Below are 9,317 nucleotides of genomic sequence, written 5' to 3' on the forward strand. Positions count from 1 at the left end.
AACCACTTTCGACCATTAGGGAGACTGACAAAAACCTCTGGGAACCGCACGGAAACCTTGGGTGGGGGCATTACTGACAAGATTCAAGATTCAAGATTCAATTTAATTGTCATTTGGACCCCTTGAGGTCCAAACGAAATGCTGTTTCTGCAGCCATACATTACAAACAAATAGACCCAAGACACAACATAATTTACATAAACATCCATCACATCGCTGTGATGGAAGGCCAAAAAAACATATCTCTCCACTGCACATGATCATCTAAAAATGGGTGCAGTACTGATCTACTCTGGACTAAAGTGATTTTCAACTGCACACCATATTATTTAGGGAGCTGTGATTCAACAACTTTTACTTTTCTTTCCACAGTTGTAATTGATCTTAAAATGGTCCAATAAACAGCTAGTTTTATAATTGAGGAAAGGGCACACGTTCCTTGATCATCAGAACAATAACCTCGGAAAAATTTGCGTTTGAAACGAGAAAATAGCTACAAATGGCACTTTTTCAAGCATGAGGCAATAAATCCAATTGGCACTGTGGCGGAGTTAAAATAACAATCTATCCGCAAACTTGGTTACCCTTGGACAACCCATAGTCACACTTCATTTCCACATTGAGCACGCAGGGAAAACCATGCACAGTGTAAAGGTTGGAGGTTTTATAATGCAACTTAATGATAATTGGGAGCTTACAATTCAGGATTAAAGTGGGACAATCAACGATATGAATACCTTGGTTCTCTGAATTTTGTAAACTATATCCACGGAGTTTATAGTTTGATCCACAGTTTTCAATGCCCACTTTTGCTGTCTTCCCTGCCGGTATAGCAACACAAAGCTAATGAAAACAACTCAATATGTCCATGCCGCTGAGGATGTCCCGCAGCCCCGATGTCGGACTTTTAACACCCCGGCGTGCGGTCCTGAACATCGGGCCGCCCGTAGCGGCAACTGCGGAGGGCTTGGGGAGGCCCTGACCACGGGGAATAGTGGAGGAAGAGACTGACTTTGGTGCCTTCCCACACAGTGGGGAACTTTGATTCTGCTGTGTGGGGATGTTTTATGTTAAACCCTATAGTGTGTTGTGTCCTGTTGATTTTTTATTGTATGGCTGTATGGAAATTCATTTCACTGTGCCATCAGGCACACGCGACAATTAAATCTATCTTGAATCTTGAATCTTGAATATAGTGCTTTTTAACAAAGAAAAATTACTTGATCTGTGCCGAACAATAAATATTACTGTGAAGACTGAACCTTGACTCAATCTTTGCAGAGGGATCAAATTCACAATCTATCGAAGTAAAACTCCTCTGATTCACCATTTTCCTTTCATTTGTAAAGACCTTGATTGGAATAATCCGTTTTTGTTTTTCGAGAAGGAATGCTTCGCTTTCCATTTCCTGCCTGTACCCTCGCCTCCACCCCAACCCCTCTCTCTTCCTCACCACAATCTCCATCCTCCCTCCACCACACAACACTCTATCAAATGATTGGATCATGCCGTTGTGGTCCCTTCCATTAATAATAAGGAAATGATAAAACCTGTGAACTATTCAACTCAGTTACTTAATGTACTCGTTGAGCTGATTACATGCTGACTTTGGATTATGCTTAGTATTGGTTAACATCATCATTTAGTAATATAAATTGCTCATAAAGCTTAATCTACTTTTGGCCCAAGGGCACAGTAAAAACAGCTCTACATTTGTCCTGTCTCGTGTGAGAGTGGCAGAGAGGGAATTCATTTGCTCTTTAAAAATGTCTCAAGGGGAAATCCGGTGAAAGAATCTACCAAATATATTTTCTGCTCATGATGAACTTTTAACTGTTTATAGATGAAAATTGTGCTTAGGGAATGTTGTGAAAGAATGTGCTAAATTTAACTGAATAGGCCTTTCGCAACCATCTTGACTTCTTCAGATCCTACTGCATGGCAGATGCAGTATAATGTGGATCAATGTGAGGTTGTCCACTTTGGTGGCAAAAACAGGAAAGTAGACTATTACCTGAATGTTGGCCGATTAGGAAAAGGGGAGATGCAACGAGACCTGGGTGTCATTGTACACCAGTCATTGCATGCAGGTGCAGCAGGCAGTGAAGAAAGCGAATGTTATGTTAGCATTCATAGCAAAAGGATTTGAGCATAGGAGCAGGGAGGTTCTACTGCAGTTGTACATGGTCTTGGTGAGACCACACCTGGAGTATTGCGTACAGTTTTAGTCTCCTAATCTGAGGAAGGACATTATTGCCATAGAGGGAGTACAGAGAAGGTTCACCAGACTGATTCCTGGGATGTCAGGACTTCCATATGAAGAAAGACTGGATAGACTCGGCTTGTACTCGCTAGTATTTAGAAGATTGAGGGGGGATCTTATAGAAACTTACAAAATTCTTAAGGGGTTGGGCAGGATAGATGCAGGAAGATTGTTCCCGACGTTGGGGAGGTCCAGAACAAGGGGTTACAGTTTAAGGATAAGGGGGAAGTCTTTTAGGACCGAGATGAGAGAAACATTTTTTCACACAGAGAGTGGTGAATCTCTGGAAATCTCTGCCACAGAATGTAGTTGAGGCCACAGTTCATTGGCTATATTGAAGAGGGAGTTAGATGTGGCCCTTGTGGCTAAAGGGATCAGGGGGTATGGAAAGAAGGCAGGTACGGGATATTGAGTTGGATGATCAGCCATGATCATATTGAATGGCGGTGCAGGCTCGAAGGGCCGAATGGCCTACTCCTGCACCTATTTTCTATGTTTCTATGTTTCTATTAGAAAAAGTTACGTTGGCGATGTCTATGATCTTTTTCTCAACAGATATTTCTGAAGTTTGAAGTTGCAAGCATATTTCAATGTAAACGTAACCTTAACATGAGCAAAACATACACTCACCTACACAAGGGAGAAATCAAGTTCCAGTTGTACTCCAACTTGAGCATTTGACTGTTCTAATCACCTGCTGCTTTTGAGTTGTGGGTTTACTGCATATGAAGAGACCACCAAATCTATCAATTGGTGACATATCCTTTATTTTACCTACACCTACATACAATACGATAGAACTTTATTTCTGGCAGGAGGAAAATTGGTCTGCCAACATTCATAAAACACAATGGATAACGCAGGCATGCAACACTTGTCCCTTTACCTCCCCCCTCGACTCCGTTCAAGGACCCAAGCAATCGTTCCAGGTGCGACAGAGGTTTACCTGCATCTCTTCCAACCTCATCTATTGCGTCCGCTGCTCTAGATGTCAGCAGATCTATATCGGTGAGACCAAGCGGAGGTTGGGCGATCGTTTCGCCGAACACCTCTGCTCGGTCCGCAATAACCAAGCTGACCTCCCGGTGGCTCAGCACTTCAACTCCCCCTCCCACTCCGTCTCCGACCTCTCTGTCCTGGGTCTCCTCCATGGCCACAGCGAGCAGCACCGGAAATTGGAGGAACAGCACCTCATATTCCGCTTGGGGAGTCTGCATCCCGGGGGCATGAACATCGAATTCTCCCAATTTTGTTAGTACTTGCTGTCTCCTCCCCTTCCTCAGCCCCCCTGCTGTCTCCTCCCATCCCCCAGCCTTCGGGCTCCTCCTCCTTTTTCCTATCTTGTCCCCGCCCACCCCCGCCCCCGATCAGTCTGAAGAAGGGTTTCGACCCGAAACGTTGCCTATTTCCTTCGCTCCATAGATGCTGCTGCACCTGCTGAGTTTCTCCAGCTTTTTTGTGTACCTTCATAAAACACAAGATGCATGAAACATAAAGTGACCGGTGGAAAGGATTGGGGATGTGCAAAGACAATCTACCCCTTGACCGAAGGGGGAGGATAGCCACAGGGAAGAAGGCTCTCCTGTGGTGTTCTGTGCTGCATCTTGGTGGAACTAGTCTGTTGCTGAAGGTGCTCCTCAAGTTGACCAGTGTGACATGGAGGGGGTGAGCTGTGTTGTCCAAGATGCTCCACAGTTTGAGGAGCACCCTTCCCTCCAAGACCAACCTCCCATGAATCCAACTCAATGATTTGCATGGTTTCACGTCACCATTTGTTTAACGTTGGGTATTTTTTATCTCAACTTCTCTTTGAATTTCTGTGAAAACTTTCACCGCTGTAATTTACATACTTCTCCCAAAGACTTTTCCACCTGTAGCAGACTGAGAAATGACAGAGGCTATGACATATCACCCAATATGTGTTTGCAAATAACTCCTGTCTTTCTTTTCTGCCTGAATGACACATTGTTGACTGCACCATCAGAATACAATATCCAGTAATTTAATGTACCTCCCCGAGGGTCTGGAGCGTAATTTACTTTTATGACATCTGGCAATATAAATACTGGAAGTGGAATAATAAGCACCTTTTGAATCATTGCCGAGGGGTCTGTGTTATGTGCATCAAATCTCAAGATTTTCCTTAAACCGAATTGTGAGCAAAGAGGCAGCTGCAAAACTTAGTTGAGAGGAAGATAATTGTGTGACTCTGGGCCCTGATATTTTTACAGCTGAGACAAAATTTATCTTCTGCGATTGCCTTTTTTTCTCTGAGGAAGCATATCTATTCAGGGTCTAGTGATTAGTTCTGTTTCTGAATCCAGATTCTAATAGCCCTGTCCCACTGCACGAGTTCATTCCAAGAGCTCTCCTGAGTTAAGAAAAAAAATCAAACTCGTGGAAGCACGTGGAATGTACGTTGCGGGTAAGTCGGAGCTCAGGGACGTCTCTTAGAAACATAGAAACATAGAAACATAGAAATTAGGTGCAGGAGTAGGCCATTCGGCCCTTCGAGCCTGCACCGCCATTCAATATGATCATGGCTGATCATCCAACTCAGTATCCCGTACCTGCCTTCTCTCCATACCCCCCTGATCCCCTTAGCCACAAGGGCCACATCTAACTCCCTCTTAAATATAGCCAATGAACTGGCCTCAACTACCCTCTGTGGCAGAGAGTTCCAGAGATTCACCACTCTCTGTGTGAAAAAGGTTCTTCTCATCTCGGTTTTAAAGGATTTCCCCCTTATCCTTAAGCTGTGACCCCTTGTCCTGGACTTCCCCAACATCGGGAACAATCTTCCTGCATCTAGCCTGTCCAACCCCTTAAGAATTTTGTAAGTTTCTATAAGATCCCCTCTCAATCTTCTAAATTCTAGAGAGTATTAGTGGCTCGTAACGCTAACGGTAGGTACTTGGGAAATGCGGTAAGCTCAGGAAGACTCGTGAAGATTTTTCAACATATTGAAAAATGTCCACGAGAGCCCCGAGTACCAACATACCTTGAGGACACCCATTCAACGATCCAAGCAGTCGTTCCAGGTGCGACAGAGGTTCACCTGCATCTCCTCCAACCTCATCGATTGTATCCGCTATTCTAGATGTCAGCTGATCTACATCGGTGAGACCAAGCGTAGGCTTGGCGATCGTTTCGCCGAACACCTCCGCTCGGTCCGCATTAACCAACCTGATCTCCCGGTGGCTCAGCACTTCAACTCCCCCTCCCATTCCGAATCCGTCCTTTCTGTCCTGGGCCTCCTCCATGGCCAGAGTGAGCACCACCGGAAATTGGAGGAGCAGCACCTCATATTCCGCTTGGGCAGTCTGCACCCTAGTGGCATAAACATTGAATTCACCAATTTCCGGTAGCCCTTGCTGTCTCCTCCCCTTCTCATCTCTCCCTCAGCCCTCGGGCTCCTCCTCTTCCTTTTTCCTTTCTTCTCCCCATCCCCCCCCACATCAGTCTGAAGAAGGGTTTTGGCCCGAAACGTTGCCTATTTCCTTCGCTCCATAGATGCTGCCGCACCCGTTGAGTTTCTCCAGCACTTTTGTCTACCCCCGAGTACCGACAAGTGGCCATTACCGTAAATCTCCGAGTTCGAATCAGGGCAAACTTGGGAAAGCTCTTGAATGAACTCGTACAGTGGGACAGGGCTTTAACATTTGATAAGCACAAAATAGCCATGCATATAACAAAGCCCCTGTGACTTAGAGTACTTGGGGAGTGCAAATGCAATCGGAAGCTGGAAGAGAGAATGCAGATGAGCTTGCCAAGAGCAGCACCAAGCATGTATAAAATTGATAAGATGCAAGCCTGATTAAGCCGCCATACAGGATTATATATATTTGACCACAAAGACAGAGCTAAGCAATGGATGAGCTGAAGCTCTGCAGTCCAGCAGGTGACTGCGGAACAAATGGCTGATGTTTACAACCATGTTCATCCGAAGTGTTAAATCAACTATCCATCTCAGCTTCCTCTTAAGATCCTCAACAAGGCAGAGACCAGTCTCCATACAATTCTGTCCAGTCCATGCTATTTTGACAAACAGCTGACAGCAATGGATACAGTAAAGACCAGACAACGTGTGGCATTGAAGTCCTGTGCTTCGGAAGTAGCTGCACCTTTTGCCAACCTGTTCCATTACAAATTTGTTATCTATCCAACAATGGAAGATTGCCCAGTTCAGTAAAACCAGCATCTACAGTTCCTAGTTTCTACATTCAGGAAAATCCCAACCTAGCTAATTACTGCTCAGTGAGTCAAGGGCCTGTCCCACTTACATGTCCTTGGCACGCAAATTACGCAACCTCATGGTCGCGTTGAGCCGCGACGGTCCCGCGAAGGTCGGGCGCGTTTTCATGCGTACGCACAGCCGTCTGGAGCGCGTGACATCATTTGAAGATGGACACAAAGCTGGAGTAACTCAGCGGAACCGGCAGCATCTCTGGAGAGAAGCAATGGGTGACGTTTCGTGTCTTTCAGACTGAAAAGAAGGAACTTGACCCGAACTCACCCATTGCTTCTCGCCAGAGATGCTGCCGGTCCCGCTGAGTTACTCCTGCATTTTGTGTCCATCTTCAATTTTCTTGGCCCCGCTCTGGGAGTAGAAGTGGGGGCGGATCCGGACCGCAACGGCCGTGAGCCCCAGGCCGAGTTCGGCGATCGTTTGCCTGCTTCTGCTGCTGTTGGAGGTGAGACGTTGCATCGCGCCAGGGTCTTGGGCCTGTCCCACTTTGGCCGTCAGTTCCGCGACAGGCCGTTGGCGCGCAAAGATTTCGTTCACTACACAAATTTCGCGATGTCGCGCAAAACTACTAACCCCTCCGCGCTTCTCAGTAGGACCGGCCCCGCGTGGCCATACGATGCCCGTGTGCCTCAACGCGACCACGAGGTCGCGTAATTTGCGTGCCAAGGACACGTAAGTGGGACAGGCCCTTTACACTCAGGGTCATTGACATTACAATTCAGGGGCACTAACTCATTCTTTGATGTCATTTTGGGTTTTGTCAGGACCACTCAGACTACATCATGTGTTGGTCCAAAAATGGATCATAGAACAAACCCAAGAGCTGAGGTCTCAGAGTGACTGCACGAGAATCGTCTGCAGTATATTATCAAGGTGACCTTGTAATCTCAGGTCTACGGGCATCAAAAGCAAAACACTTTAGTGGTTGGAGCCTACCATCTCCATCACCATGAAGGAGCAGGACAGGTGCCACAAGGAAGCATCACCATCCGCACATACTCCTCCGAGCGCAAATCAGTGTGATTGGGAAATATATCATCTTCACCGCTGATTGGTCTAAATGCTGAAACTCCCGATGCAACAAGTCTTCAGCACTCTCTTAAAGTCTTTCTATGGTCTGCACCTGGTTATTGACATTGCCTTTGTTCTTGCTATCTTTCTCTCCTCTCCACATTGAAACATGCTAATTTTCTCCATTTTCTCACCTCTGGAGAAAAATCATCAACTTGAAACATTAACTCCGTTACTCATTCTGCACACGGTGATTGACTTCCAGAGTGTTTCCTGGATTTCCTGCTTTTATTTCCGACAAAATATCCTGCGTGACATTTTGTTTCGAATAGGTTGCATAAACAACATTTACACCACAACCTAAATCGCTTCATCAAACGAGTTATGCAACTTGATTTTATAATTTTGTGTTGCCACTCATTGTCTTTTCAAAACTATCTTTCCACTTCCCCCGTTCTCATCACCCAGTTCCTTTCCCACCTCCAGTTTCTCAAGACTCTCTTCATGCACCCCTCACTATTCTGGATCCCAATCTGCAGCCCCCGCATTCCCTCCACCCACTTCCTCGCTGCCTGGTTCTCCATTTCAATCTCCAACCTTTTTTTTTCATATTTCATCATTTGGCTTCTCCACTTATCAACTCGAGCCTTGGATACTCTCTCCAAGATACTCACTGTCAAGTAGCTTCTCCACTTCGATACACCTATCACTTGCCAGCTCTTACCCCAGGCCCTTCTCCTCACCTCGTTCTACCCTCCATTTACCTCCAGCTACCTCCCCTCTACCCCATCTGTCTGAAGAAGGGTCATAGAAAAATGGAAACATGGAAAATAGGTGCAGGAGTAGGCCATTCGGCCCTTCGAGCCTGCACCGCCATTCAATATAATCATGGCTGATCATCCAACTCAGTATCCCGTACCTGCCTTCTCTCCATACCCTCTGATCACTTTAGCCACACAAGGGCCACATCTAACTCACTCTCCAATATAGCCAATGAAATGTGGCCTCAACTACATTCTGTGGCAAAGATTTCCAGAGATTCACCACTCTCTGTGTTAAAAATGTTTCTCTCATCTCGGTCCTAAAAGATTTCCCCTTATCCTTAAACTGTGACCCCTTGTTCTGGACTTACCCAACATCGGGAACAATCTTCCTGCATCTATCCTGTTCAACCCCTTAAGAATGTTTCTATAAGATCTCCCCTCAATCTTCTAAATTCTAGCGAGTATAAACCAAGTCTATCCAGTCTTTCTTCATATGAAAGTCCTGACATCCCAGGAATCAGTCTGGTGAACCTTCTCTGTACTCCCTCTATGGCAAGAATGTCTTTCCTCAGATTAGGGGGACCAAAACTGTACGCAATACTCCAGGTGTGTTCTCACCAAGACCCTGTACAACTGCAGTAGAACCTCCCTGCCCCTATACTCAAATCCTTTTGCTATGAATGCTAACCTAGCCAGAAACAGCATCTGTTCACTTCCTTCCACAGATGCTGCCTGATGCAGTAAGTTCCTCCAGTAGGTCTGTTTTTGCTCAAGATTCTAACATCTTCAGCCTCTTGTGTCTCCACTTTTAAAACTCAAAAACCACTTTATTTAGTCATGCTCTGGACAATTAATGTTTGAATACTGTTATTTTTTTCAAAATTATGCAAGTGAATTTCAGGACTTTCAACTACTGATATTGAAGGCGCAATGGGATATAGCCAAGCCAAGTATTTGAGCTGAGAACGCTCCCATGGGGGCAATGCTTCTAGGTTTTATGGCCACAAACAGCAGATAACTGGGGGCTGTT

Source organism: Leucoraja erinacea, chromosome 1 (genome assembly GCF_028641065.1).
Source record: "Leucoraja erinacea ecotype New England chromosome 1, Leri_hhj_1, whole genome shotgun sequence".
Taxonomy (NCBI): domain Eukaryota; kingdom Metazoa; phylum Chordata; class Chondrichthyes; order Rajiformes; family Rajidae; genus Leucoraja; species Leucoraja erinaceus.